Genomic DNA, 15,416 nt, shown 5'->3' on the forward strand with positions numbered 1-15,416 from the left:
AGGAATATCCCACACCGAATGACACGCTGAACAACGAAAAGCAGGGCAGTGGGCTCTGCTCACATACTGGCTGAGTATTGGTTGGCAGGTGCTGAGCAATTGCATCTTGCCTCACTTGTTTTGTATACCTTATTATTGCTATCCTTGCTATTATTTTTCTTTCTTTTTCTCCTATTAAACTGTCATTATCTCAACTTATGAGTTTTACCTTTTTTTTTTTTTCCTGATTTTCTCCCTGTGGGGAGTGAGGGCAGGTAGTGAGTAAATGGCTGTGCAGTGCTTAGCCACCTGCTGAGTTCAACCACTGCGCTGAGGAAGACTGATTTATAAACCTTAGGATAAAGTGTGATCATAGCACCAAAACCAAAACAAAGCAAAGACCAACAGTCCACAAAGAAGCCTTCTATGTAGGAGGACTTTTAATCTAGTGATTTTCACTAATGAGTTACTAATGAAGCTTTTCTGTACTGATTATGTATTGTTTGGACTACTAAAACATCTAGACTATTAAAACTTTATTAGAGTCTTAAAACATTAATCAGACTAATCATATTTTTTTTTTCAGTCCATAATGTGTGTGTTGTGTGTTCCTTTTGCCTATAACAAGATATTGAATGTAAGAATGTTTTATTTCACATTGTCCTTGAGAGAAAACAACGGGGTGCCTGCTAGCAAAGTTTCTGTGCTTTCATCAATCACAATCCATTGTTCTCTCAGGGATTAATAATAGCACAGGCCTTGGAAGGTCCAAACCGACTACTAGACCGAATCCAGAGCAGTTTTCCAGGAAAGTGGCAACACTGCATCCTTCACTGTGTCACTGCACGGTGACTTCATAAATCACATCACACAGAAAGCTGGGACAAAGCCCAGCTCTGAGTTATCTCAAAAACCTCTCGGTGGATAGGGAGAGAATGGCAAATGCCATCCCTAAAATAACTAAAAAGATCTTAGTGTGGCTCCTCCAGTTTCAAGGCAGAGATTTACTTAATTCAGATAGAAGAACATCTCCCAAAATGCACCTGCCATCAATGTCTGCAAACGACTGGGAGCTCCACAATGCTAAACGTGGCATAAATACAACAACAAAGTAATTTATTTTGCCTTTTAGTTTTCTGTATATGCTCAGAGAGAATGAATAATACAGAAAAATTACTGAAGTGTTGATATCCTTAGGATATGGCAATATCGAGTGTAGTAAACACAGGGGCCAGTTGTGAAGAATTAAAGGAAAAAAGTCTTGATGCTGAATATCTTCCCAAGGCAGCCTCAGAGGAAACCCAGTTTAGATTAATGTAAAATGACACAGAGGAAAGGAAAAATCCTCATCTTACTGATGCACCACTACTCAGAAAGAAAAACAAACAAAAAAATCCCACCACAACAACAATCTAACAGACAAACAAACAAGCAAAGACAAATAAGGAGCAAATGAGACAGGGATGTTGGGCTGGACTGGTCAGTTCCAGTGAAACTCTTTGTATGTAATACACAGATGCTGAAGGAAAAGAATGGTGTCTGTTTACAAAAACACAATGCAACTGCATTGTAGCTGGTACCATCCCACATCTGTGTCAAAGCAGAGTTGATGCTGTTCTGGCATTTCAGTCAGCAGTGCTGCATCACTGCATTCCCTTTGTAAGGGTCAGGCCTCAAGGAACCTTGCTTCAAGCCTGATTTACTGTGATTGGTTTTGATGTCAGGAGCCTTATGCTACCACACATCAGATTCTCAGGCACGCCATATTCCCTTTTGGATGAGATTTTTCTAGCCATAACTTTGGCATCTGGAAGTCCTGCATTCATTCCCACTTCCAAAATTTTAAGGTGAAGTATTTCACTGGGAGAGTCCTGAAATACAATTTCTACTTCATACAAAAAGTAATGGGAAACCAGAGAGGCACAAAGTGATTATTTATTTCTAAAATAAGGTGTTTTCATGACAACATATTTGTTTTTACTGTGCTCACAGAACTACCAGTTGAAACATAATCTAGATTGAAAATTAAAGCAAAACAACAATTAAAAAAAAAAAAAAGCAGATGTATAAAAAAGTAGATGTGTAACAATATTGAAAGTAAGGGTAGTTTTAAGAATTATTTTCTTATTATTTCTAAAGCTATCTGCTACAATTACTGTCTGGATCTGCATAATGGCAGCTGTGAGATCGTTTCATTAAGAAATAAGTGGTTAAAATACCATGCAACTGACATGTATAAAATATACTTGTAAATAATTATCAGATGAAAGCTAAAACATTCACTGAATGAATCTGTGCATAGGAAGGTGTCTCCTGACCTAGCCTGCTGTTTTTAACCAGAAGGTAGTTTTATTGGCTAATGTACGGAATGTGGAGAATGACTGTTAATGAAGAATATGTTTACAGAGACTTTCAGAAGGAAAGCAGGTGGCTGTATCAGTCAAATGCCATCTTGTAGAGATTTGTGGCAAATTGTAGATTCATTGAGAAACAGTAGAGAGTAACTCAACTGTTGTTACTGTTCTTCAAAGAATGAGAATGGAAATCACTAATCTGGCACAGGTTTATTTGTGCCTAGTGGTTTGAAACTAGAAAGTCTAGTTTTCTAAAACCACAGAAAGGTGGCTTTTTTCAGTGTTTTTTTTTTTTTTTTTTTTTTTAATTAATTACTGGATTTTCAACATCTTTTCAGTTACTTCTGAAATGCAACACATTATTGGGAAAACAAACAAACAAACAAAAAAGAAAAATCCAACAAAGTAGATCAGTAACATTGAAATGTGAGACTTAAAAAAAAATTGTACCTCCTGTTCACCATTCCATCCCTTCTCCTTCCTTTTCCTTCCCCTCTCCTTCTCTCCTTCTCTCCTTCTCCCCTTCTCCCCTTCTCCCCTTCTCTCCTTCTCTCCTTCTCCCCTTCTCCCCTTCTCTCCTTCTCTCCTTCTTTCCTTCTCTCCTTCTTTCCTTCTCTCCTTCTCTCCATCTCCCTCTCCTATTTCTTTTTTCTTTCAAGTGAACCTATATAATTTACAGATTGCTCTAAGCAGTCTGCACTAACCAGATTCCTTGTTGAGAGGCAAAACTAGTTGGCATAGCTTTTGGTAAATGCATTGTAAGCTAGGTAGTTACATGGTACTATGCACATTTTCCTTAGCACACCCTGAAGCTAATTGTTTGACGAAATGCCTCTGAGATGTAAATGCTGATATGTACCAGAGATACATACCATTCGTACCTTCATACCAGTGGGTATGGAGGAAGGCCACTATTTTTTAAAAAAGCATTGCCTCTGAATTGTGGAAATAATCGTGTCCCTCCTGTGGGCATGAATACTGAAAACAGAGATAAAATCCTACTGGCATCAATACTATGAAGTAAATAGTCCTAGAGGACACCCATGCAAGAACACTGGGAGGCTAGTACACTAATTAAGATTAAAAACTATCATTGTCATGAAAAGACAACTTGGAGACTATCAAATTAGATGCTCTCCCATTAAGAGCAAAAGAAAATAAGATACATGTACTACAGAGTTAGTATATATATACAGTATATATAGTATATATATATATATATATATATATAGTTATATGTATATAACTACACTACATGTACATATAACTACTATGGCTACCCCATATTTCTAGTAATGGAAATGGGAGTGTGAAATGGGAGCTGTCGAGAACCCAGAAGCCAGCAAATCATGAAACCCAAAAGTAAGGGAAAAAAAATAAGGAAAAAGTAAGAGAATCTCTAATTCTTGATTTAGTGTCTTCCCAGCTCAATAACAGCTAAAGCATCTGTGTATTCTCAACATTACTCTTATCCTAAATCCCAAACACAGCATCATATGAGCCTCTGCAAAGAAAATAACTGTATCCCTGCCGAAACCATGACACTTTTTATTTCTAATGGTTAATTAGAGCTTTTCCCTTGGAGAAGAGAAGTTCCCTAAGAAGCAGAGAATGAACTGTGAGGCTTTAAAAAACTGAAGGAAATAATCAACAGAGACTTCTTAAAGGGCAGTTTCTTAAGAGGCTGCATCTCCTTTAATGTAGTATGTTGCATATGATAAGAAATTGGAATTCCCAGTTCTTCTGTAAGTTTGTGTCCCAACTTTATCTGAGCTTCCAAAAAGTGTACTTTCTTCCTATACATCAATTTGAGTTATTAAATCTATTTTAACCTCTTTGCAACAGGTTTAAAAATAGCAGAAAAATATATTTAGTAATATATAGTCATTTAAATATTCATTCTCAGTGGAGGGGGTAGGACAGTAAGCAATTTCTTGTAATGATACTGGATGAAGGTTGTCAGATAATTATTTTTCAGTCAAGTAGGAATAAGTACTCCTGCTTAGAATATTGCAAAGTAGGAGAAAAATGGAAAAACAAACAAGTAAACAAACAAATCAGACTGTCGTTTACAAACTCAAGAGATCTTTAAAGTAAATGCACCAGAAGATAATCAAAGCTGAAATTATTTCTATATACTTATCATTTAAGTAGTAGATGAGTCTGTAATACTTAGAAACACCTGCAGTGCTACGGAACTAATGATGTTCCTTTAATTTTCCTCTCTGTACACGTTGAGATAATGTGATTTTCAACTGAAACTAAGACTCTGAATTTGTATTGGATACACGTATATTCCTTTCTAAAAATTCTCACATATAATTTTTATTCAGTATTTTTAACACTTACAAGCTGAAGTTCTAAAGGTATGGTTAAAATACATCCACTGAAATGAACTGGCTTAGATTTTGGGGCATGTCTTGTGTATTATTTGTTCATTTCTTGGGTTTTAGAATGCTGAAAATAATTCACTCTGAACTAGAAAATGCTTCAGAATAATTTTTGGAGTACAATATGACAGAAATCATCAAGATTTCCAGGTCTGCACATGGCAATAAATTTCATTTCTGTTTTCCAACAAGGATCTGACAAACCGTGTTGACAACAGGAACAGAGAGAATAAAGTACAACCTAGAAATCTGGCATCGATGCACTGCTTTTCTACCACAGTTGCAGACTGTGTTCCTCTCCAGCCTGGAATGTTAAAATATGATTACACTGTGCTGAAACTGAATAAATTTATATACAGATCAGTAAGGGAGTTAAAGAGCATTGTGATCATTGTTTTAGACACATCTGATAAGAAAATGGAAATTAAAATAAAAGGAAAATCGGAGAAAAATCTCCAGCTGCACAGATGGAGGCCCTGAGTTTGATGGCTGCAAAGGAATGAATCGTTACTGAAGTCTGTCAGGGAACCAAAAGTTTGAAAAAGCTGAAATTTGAACGGTGTGTCTACATTTCCCACCTTACAACAACTGATTGACACCAACCGATGTTCTGGCATCTTGTGAAATGCAGCATTAGGGTAATCATGTTTGTTAAGTATACTGACTATATGAGTGCCTATTACACATAAAAGTTCAAATATTACATTATATCAGTGTTAGGTAGATAGGTAGATAGATAAATAGATAGGTAGATAGACAGATAGATAGATAGATAGATAGATAGATAGATAGATAGATAGATAGATAGATAGATAAGTAGATAGGTAGGTTGGTAGATAGATAGATAGATAGATAGATAGATAGATAGATAGATAGATAGATAGATAGATAAGTAGATAGGTAGGTTGGTAGATAGATAGATAGATAGGTAGATAGATAGATAGATAGGTAGGTTGGTAGATAGATAGATAGATAGATAGATAGATAGATAAGTAGATAGGTAGGTTGGTAGATAGATAGATAGATAGATAGATAGATAGATAGATAGATAGATAGATAAGTAGATAGGTAGGTTGGTAGATAGATAGATAGATAGGTAGATAGATAGATAGATAGGTAGGTTGGTAGATAGATAGATAGATAGATAGATAGATAGATAGATAAGTAGATAGGTAGGTTGGTAGATAGATAGATAGATAGATAGATAGATAGATAGATAGATAGATAAGTAGATAGGTAGGTTGGTAGATAGATAGATAGATAGATAGATAGATAGATAGATAGATAGATAGATAGATAAGTAGGTAGGTAGGTAGGTAGGTAGGTAGACAGATAGATAGATAGGTAGATAGATAGATAGATAGATAGATAGATAGATAGATAGATAGATAGATAAGTAGATAGGTAGGTAGGTAGGTAGGTAGATAGATAGATAGATAAGTAGATAGGTAGATAGGTAGATAAGTAGATAGATAGGTAGGTAGATAGATGGATGGATGGATGGATGGATGGATGGATGGATGGATGGATGGATGGATAGATGGATGGATGGATGGATGGATAGATAGATAGATAGATAGATAGATAGATAGATGTGTATTTCCCTCAGGTCGAAGATTAACGTATTAAAAGTTAATATAATGAATATTGTTACTGGGCTTGAAAAAGTCCAACTTCTACAGCCGTTTTGACCTTCAGATACACCTATTACTTTCAGAAGCATTTTTACAGAAGAAGAGATACCATGATACTTCATTATAGCAAGTATTAACATGTGATTCCCTAGAAATTTACTAATGTCTTCAGTAGATGTTTGTGTGATCTCATGCAGTTTAGTCTATCACTGCAGCTCAGCTGAGAACAACAGAATTCATTGCAACTATTCTCAGTCAATCTGAATCACTACATTTTGTTGATAGAATTAATAATAGAATTAATAATCTAACAGTTTTTCCTGCTTTTATTCTGTCAATTTTGTTTCATAGACACCACAGAACAGACTACACCCACGTACAGTGATGTTTATTTCTGCCAGACATCAAGGATGGTCACAAAGTGCTGAGTTCCAAAGGAGAAAGTGTAGGCCAAAGAATTGGGATCCTAATTATTGTTCCTTTTAAATTAATTATTAAAAAAAGCTTTAAGTTTGAGAGTCTGAAATTGATTTTTTTTTTCAGAAGTAGTTCAGTAATCTATATGAATCAACACTAGAAATATTCCTGTTAATTTTCTTCTGCGGACTAGAAAACAAAACATAATTAACAGTAAATCCTATGAGTTTAGTCAGAAATTTTTCATGTTTGGGGCATATTTTAAAGACAGAGAATTCTAAAGAAATGAGTCCCAAAAATATTTTTTATGAAGTCAGGAAGCATTACACCAGTTCTTTCTTTCAACTCAAGAGCTTACCCAGGATCTCATGTTCAAATCCTGATTTAGTGCTAACAATTCTGACATTTTCAACAACTGCTACATGTGTAACAGATCCGCCTGCAATTATTTATACCCCCTTCATCGTGAAACCTCATCTTTGACAGGGATTGCTCCTCTAATGAAAACAAACTTGTTTGTTGCTTTGTGTGTGTTTGTTTTGTTTTGCTTCTCTAATTATATAAAACTTGATTTTTTTTCTTTTTGGCTGGAGGAAGCAAGCAGTAAGCACAACAGTGAAACCCCAAGACTTTTTACACAAAAACATAATTTGGGACAGCTCAAAATGCACAATTGTGCCTTTTAAATTATTATTATTTTCTCCAAGAGAAGAAAAACCTTCAGTAAATGATCACGCTGCCCCATGAATAAAAGTGGTTAACAGTGAGAAAAACTTCACACTAATTAGACTTGGAAATTATTTCTTCACTAATCATGAAAAAAATATACTAACACCAGTCATGTCATTAAGAAAACAAAACTGACTCGTAGCAATGCAAAGTTGGAACTTCTGTTGCTGGGTGAGTGCTGTGAACGTGTGATTAATGCCCTTGAACCCTTAAGGAAATTTTAAATGTTAAATGGCTTGCTGGGATTAAGTGCTTTATAAAAATAATTTTTGCTCATTTTTCCTACCTCCTTCTTCCCATCTGCTGAGGCTCTGATCGAGATTTGGAAACAAACTTTGGAAACTTGCTGCCTTTTTGTCTTACAGTTAATTAAAAACACACCTTAGACTTCAGTAAGATCTACCAGTGCAGGCACCGGTACACAACAAGCAAATCTCAGATACATGACCAATGTTCCTGAACTGACAACACCAACATTCACTAATTTATCTTTGTATTTCTTTTTTCTTTTTTCACATATTAGTAATGTCAGCAGTGGGCATGTAGGATGGTTAACCAGTTGAAATATAGGACACAGAAAAATTAACTAAGGTGAATGGCATCTGCCATTTACAGAATTAATGTTGAGCATTAATACTCCGTACTGTTTCTGTAACAATTTTTAAGAGATAAAATGAGCAAGAAATTAATTCCTCTTAATCAAAAAGGTAGTGACAAGGTAGAGAGAATATCACTGATTCGTGCCATCACTACTAGCTTAAAATTCCATCATTTTCTTTTCTCTTTCATCCATCCTGATTGATTTATACTTAGCGTTCTTTTAACATGTGCCTGGAAACTGGGGTGTGGAATCCATTTTTCTTACTTACTTTTGGTTTTTCCCAATCAAGGTCAAATTCTGCCTTCGGATACATGATTCTTTTATTTGTTTTTATAAGAGATCATGATCACCAGCTTTATGCTACGACTATCAGGCACTAAAGACAGATGCAATAAGTATTTATTGGAAATACTGGATCAACGACTCACCTGAGGAGTTACAGGAGAAATAAAATTTGTTTTTGAAGTAGACTTGAGCTAAAATAGTCAATAAAGCATGATCTGCTAGCCTTCCACCTATGGTAGTTGTAAGGCACAGGCCTGGGCAATGCCCCAAAGGCTGATGCCTCAGTTGTTCCTGGCAGAGCCCAGAACAAACCCCAAGGAACCGTGAAGCACAGAAGGGACCTTGGTCCACCTTTTTGGTTTGACAGTTCCAAATGGGGGCTGGGAAGGGGCGTCCTTTCCTTTTTTGTCTTGTAATATTCAGAGGGTCAAGGGAAGGGAGAGCCCACTCTTTCCTTTTCACTGCTGCTTCCCTTCTGTAGCACATGTAGAACACCTGCCAGCAGACCTGCTGATCTCTATTCCCTTTCATTTCTCATTTTCCTTTCTCCTCTTTCTTTTGAAGTTGTTAAGCAATGGAAGGCTTACTTGAATTTTCTATAAAAATGCACAGCTTAGGCAGATATAGTCCTGGGAGGACTAATGCATATAAGACAACTGTTTTGTAGAAATTCTCTATTAAAGCTGACTTTTTTCCTCTTACGTATGGACCTCGAGTGTCATTTCATCTTAATCCAACTAAGGGGTTTGAAAATCTGGTCACCCTTCTCTCTCCTCACAGGCAGGACCACGTTTTGCTTTCTGCCTCCTCAGGATCTTTTCAAATGTATGGAATAAGCAATTCAGGCTACCCCTTAACTTACCTATATTTTATCTGTATTTCAGTACCACCAATATTAGATTTGAAATAGTCATTTCACTTTATATATATATATATGTTTCATCCCACTGAGTGTGTTTTATATTCAACACCATTCCATTCCTTACAGTTACCTTTTACCACATTGTATGGATGTACAGTGTATGTATACAAACCTGCATGTATTGTTAATGTTAAATGTCAACTTCACATCCACAACTTCTCTAGGCAACCTGTTCCACAGTTCTTTACTGCACTCATATCTAGTCTAAATCTACCCTCTTCCAGTTTAAAACTATCTCCCCTCATCCTGTTGCTACCAGCCCTTATAAAAAGTCCCTCCCCAGTTTTCCTGTAGGCTCCTAAAGGTGTTCTTATATCCTTTCTTTTCTTTTCAGGGGACTGGTGATGACAGCTACTTACAGAGGATTTTCCTTATATAACACAGAACCAATATTTATCCACGATAAAGTGAATTAATCACACAGTGTGTTATTCAGGGTGATTGCTGATTTTCTTCAGAGTTTCACCATCACATCGAAGAGTTTTAGAGAGCAAATAATCTTACATCAACAGTTAGTAACATGCTTTCATATTTTCATATTGCTGAAGTGATCAAGGCATGATAAGGGCATTTTTTAAGCTAAAAGACCCAGTACAGATTTATTCAAAGCTCATTTCACAGTATTTTTCACAACGCTGCCAGTGGGCAGGTTTGAGGGAAGGTAGAACCAGCAATTACTGCAATTGACCAATGCTTAATTCTATCTTTTAACGTGGTTTAGTAATTCTCCAATAACAGCTCCATGTATGCACCACTGCACATATGCAGCACTCTTCATAAGGCAATGCACCAATTCACTTTCACCACTACTGTTCAGTGTCATAAATAACATGAACACGCTCCGTTCAGCAAATTCTCTCAAAGTAACAGCTCTCAGACACTCACCAATACGATGAGTCCATTTCCTCACGGATTTCTTAAAGCAAAACAACAAAAAAACGCCTGCCTTTTTGGAAAGCTTCCTGTGTATCTGCTTCTGAAAACTGCTATGAAGTTGAGCACGGATGACCAAATTTTGACATCCAAGAGGAAGCTACAGTAGAGCTCCTTGTCATGGGTTTGACTTCATATCAGAAACGATTTTCCAAAACATGCTTCTGGAAGACATTTTGGTTCCAGGAATTTTGTGTTGTCACAATATAAATATCCTTACAAGAGAAAAAGGTGCCTTATGCTTTACGCCTTATGGCCTATGCTTTGGTGAATTACTGGAGATGTGAGCCACATATGCTGAACAAAAACCTGCAGTTTAAAATAATACAGGATATCTGTGCTCTCAGCAACTGAAAAAATTACCTAGATCTTAATTATTACTCTCCTTAGAAGAATACTGTCTTATGCCAATTCTAATTATTTTGTGTTTATAAGTGCAGAGAGTTCATCCAATTTAAAGTCTTCCCAGAAACCTTTAAAACATTTTCCATCACTTTACTTTCTTAGTGATGCTGCTAACAGCTGACACTTTCTCCTATTTTTACAGTTTTATCTCCCAAGAAGTAAGTGGCAGATTTCACCTCACAAAGGCAATACAGCTATTTCAGTTGACAGAGACTGTTCTGGACAACTTAATGACTTGTCTGTATCCATCAGTCAGTGAGGAATTCCCATTGGACTGCATAAGTTTCACACTGGTCTACTTCCCTGTTTGCCAAATCCTGAAGAAGTATCACATACAATAAGGAAACAGAAATATCATCATAAATGCATGGTTAGGCTAATACTTTTCCCCCAAAATCTGTATTGTCAATTCATTTACAGAATCTTTGTCGAATTACTTTTTTTTTTTTTTTCTATAACCATCTATATTGTTTACAAGATTTTTCCTAATAAAAATGTACAACAGCATATGGAATACAAATTGTTCATGAACCCATGTGAAAGCTTATACAAATATGACTCTAATGCATCACTACTGAGAAACAATTAAGGCTTGTGCACCTCAGCATCTGTGCTGGGTAGCCTGGAGCTTCCAGTTCTGGTGGTTTTCTCATAGTATCTGAGAAGAGGCTGTCTTTTCAGAATGTCATACCTGAGAGGTATCACAGACCCAGTACCCCTCCTTCACAGATGAATTCTGTCACAGGAAACACCATGTGCCCCCCTGGGGCTGCCTGGCATATTCTAGCTCAAGATCATTATGAGAGAATGATAACTACTAAAATCACAGGCAATTTCCTGTCACTGGAAAGGGTGTTTGTGGGGATCAGCATCATGGACGTTTCGGTCCTGGCAAAGAGCTTTGGAAGCTCCCCATCTAATTTTGCCATGACAACCCATTCCTATTCCAATATATACGTATTAAAGCCATCTCTCTTCAACTGGCCCATATTTAATTATGTTGTGAACTACTCATACCACCTCGGGCCCCTGCCAGAGGGTTCCAGTGATTTTCATGGTATTATATCCAGCACTGGTCTGGAAAAGTCACTGGTTAAATTTGAGAGCTGCAAATGATCAATTGCTGTATAGCTGTCTGAGAAATAGGTTCCCATTTCGTGTTCACTGACTTCTAACTCATGACAGATTTCAATATTTTCCCTTTTGGACACATATGCAAGGCACTGAAGAACAGGTCAAGTAGCCTTTTTAACTCTAATAGCCATCCCATGGGAAGTATGCCACAGTGTTAGCCATGCAGGTAAAGTCCTGTGCGGTGTACTGAAAGGGATTTATAGCAATACACTTTTACATTTTAACATCCATCTTTTTCTTACAATACACAAGTAATCACCACAGTCTCCTTTCTGCATGCTCTTCAGACCTCTTTTAAATTTTTTACATCTCGGTTGTTGTAGGAAAGGGACCTACATGGTTTTGATTTCAGTGGTGCTGAAAAAAAATGGGGGAATTTGCCCTGGATGTGTACTGTGAGAATAAAATTTTGAAAAGTGAAGTGAGGACAGCCTACTTTGAATTGCAAAATCAAAACTTAACTGATTCATTAGTCAGACACCTCAGGAGAACGACAAACACGCTCATTTAGATAATTTTCCACTCCTGTGATGCATTTGGGCTCTACACAGTAATTACAGAAGCAAAAATAAAACCTCAAACAAAAACCATATAGAAGTGGAGATTGCAGGATATACCAACAAATCTGTATTTATTGGCACTTTAATGTATAGGCTAACACCTCAAAAAGTCAAATGTGAATTCAAAAGGATGCATAGTTGTAATTATCTACAGCAATAAGTTTTACCATAACTTCTGTTTCTTTAGAGGCTTTCTAATTCAAAACTCTATGCAAACACAACATTCTCAATCATATTACTGGAGTAGCTGAAGGACAGAACACTGCAGTAGAAGTAATAACTCTGCACTACTTTGCTATAACTTTTAAGAAGACTTGCATACTATTTCCATTTATGAATTTTGGTGCTTGAAGTGAGATTATTACTTGCACACCGTACTTTTAATTTTTGCTCTTCACTTTAATTTAATTTTAAAAAGCCCATGGTTATAATTTCTCCAGCATGCTCCAGCTTGTCTTACAAGTCCCCCCCAAACCCAGACTTTATCCAATCCTGGAACAATGAACAAGTATAAATGACTATTTAAAATGAAACAGCAAAAGAAATCCAGTTCCAGTCATAAAAACGTCAAAGCAGCTTAAAGATTAGATTTTACTCCACAGGGGAAAAAAGAAACATCCTTAAGGATTAGCTAATTAAAGTTTCTGTTTGTCTGCAGTCAGCGTTAATTGGCATGTCTTAACAAACGGCCTAAATGCACAACATGGCCCACCAGCAGGCTGTGATTGCCACCAGCAGCCCCCTGCTCCAACTCCCTGCCTGCGGCCCAGGCGCTGCACCCTCATCTGAGCTGTGTTTATAGGAAAGCCAATCTCTGACACCTTTCTGATGTTCATTTATTTATTGGCTGGGCTACTCTCAGACCTGACTCATCTCCTAGCATTTATCAGAAGATTGCTAGAACTAGACACTGCCACCAGCCCTGCTCTTCTTGCCCTGCTTGGGCATGGCAGTGTGCCCTGCTTGGGGATTGCTGCTCTGACAGCGTTGCTGCATCCTCCAACTTGCATCTTCCCTTCCTTTGTGGGGCAGCCTCACTTTTGCTGCTTCCTGATGACACATCGTTAAGATCCACACCGCACTGCTCACTCACTGATTAAACGCTCCTGTGTAGTTTAGTTGGTTTTCAGTCTTTGAATGCACTTAAAATGTCACAGTTTAAGTAATCCATAGTTACTGAATAATGTTGCCTGCAGCAAAATACATCCTGATCCTTTCAGGGACCAATTATCTTACAATACAATGATTAAGTGGCCTGAATGTGTGATAATTAGTATTATTTGAAGATAAAAGGTCAATATTCTTTTTATTTTCTTTTTAATGTGGATTTCCTTTGGCAATGAGGTTAGGGGGAGGGAGGAAATTAAATACTTTCCTGATTGAAGAGGATTGAAGAATTACAAATGGGTTGTTTCTAAAACCCTTAGGTTTTAGAACTTAGCTATCCTATAGCAACTCTGCAGTGGCACCTTTATAAATCATACTTGCATTTTCTTAAGTGATTAAAAACCAACAACACAAACGGAAAAAAAAACCAGCTGCATGAAATGGGTGCATCATAAAGTAATGTAAACAAGAGTTAACCATTACAAGCTGAATCTGAAGAGATATGCCAGTATTAATCCATGGGCCTATCATTGCTTCTCTATAGAGTTAGAAGAAATTGGATGCTTCTTCAGTCCTTATTATGGCATATAAGTGGAAAGTTCTTCACATAGGCATCTGTTACACTCAAAATCTTTGTCATGGGCTACATGAAAAAAAGCTGAGAGTATACTTAATGTGATTAATGTCAGAATTCCAGTTACAACAAATGCCTGTTGCTCGTCCAGTTACAAAAATGCCACAGTATACAGTCCAGATTAATAGAAGAATGACTCGTTAAAACAATTTAAGGTGTTACACAAAACAGCAGCCACCCTGAGATGACAAGCACTTGAAGGTCCTCTGAGTCCTAAGCTTGATGTTCTTCTGCTCAGATGGTGTAGGGAGATCTAAAACCTTCTGCACAACATTTTATTGTGGATGGCACAGACAATTCAATCTAAGCAGAATAATAACTTTTTATCCCTGTAAAAATTAAAGCTAAAATAAATGAAGGCAAAACTTATCTGCTCGCTGTAGGACTGTTTTCAAAGCTAATAAAGCTAAAATCTGCTCAGACTGAGACAAAACCCCAGAAGTCCCAAGACTGAATTTTGCTGTCTGTACAAAGCCTCAGTCGTTTTCCTGTAAAGGCAAAAACCTTTTCTGAAATGATAGAAGTTACAATGTTGTTGACAGATCATTATCAAAGATTACTGGAAGAGATACATCTTTTTCTGTTCATGTCAAAAAGATTATTACATTATCTGATAGTACAATGAGATTAGTAGTGTCAAAATTTGGGGCTCTGCTACGACTGATGCTGTGCAAAGATGGCCAGTTCCAGATTACTTGCATTTCTAACAGTGAAAGAAAAGCAATAACATAGATAAGTGAAATAAGATTTCATTATTTAATGGCATATCTGGGAAGGAGTTGATTCTTAATTGTTAGTTCAGTTTTCTAGACACTATATTGCATTCTTTTCCCAAAGCAAATTCACTGTAAAGCTATTATCTATTATTTCTTAATCATCATATTAACCAGCAACCAAGAAGATCATTGTCAGATAAAAAAAAAAAAAATCTAGATAGCACTATTTCTATGCATTGTAAGTGGATATTAGTGTTTTGTTGTACTTTTGCTATTAGATTTCACAATGCTGACGAGCAGTAGTGAATGATAAAATCTCACTTAAGGATTTGTCTGAAACACTGAGAACTCATGTCTTTTTTTTTTCTCAGAGGTATTTATGAATCTGTAAGAGCAGTTTGTGAACAAAATCCATCTAGAAGGGCTATGTCATTCATCCTTAAAAGGTTCATTGCAGCATCCTGTAAAATCAGTGATTGTGTTAGAAATGCTGCTTGATTCTTTTCTTTCCAAAAGCATGCTAATGGTGAGCAAACAGTGTAGGTGCAAAGTGAGCATATATTAAAAACTACCAGGAAGTACATGAACTATGCAGAACTACGAGTTGCTGGTTTTC

The sequence above is a fragment of the Phasianus colchicus genome, chromosome 9, assembly GCF_987193195.1.
Source record: "Phasianus colchicus chromosome 9, bPhaCol1.hap1.1, whole genome shotgun sequence".
In the NCBI taxonomy this organism is placed as follows: domain Eukaryota; kingdom Metazoa; phylum Chordata; class Aves; order Galliformes; family Phasianidae; genus Phasianus; species Phasianus colchicus.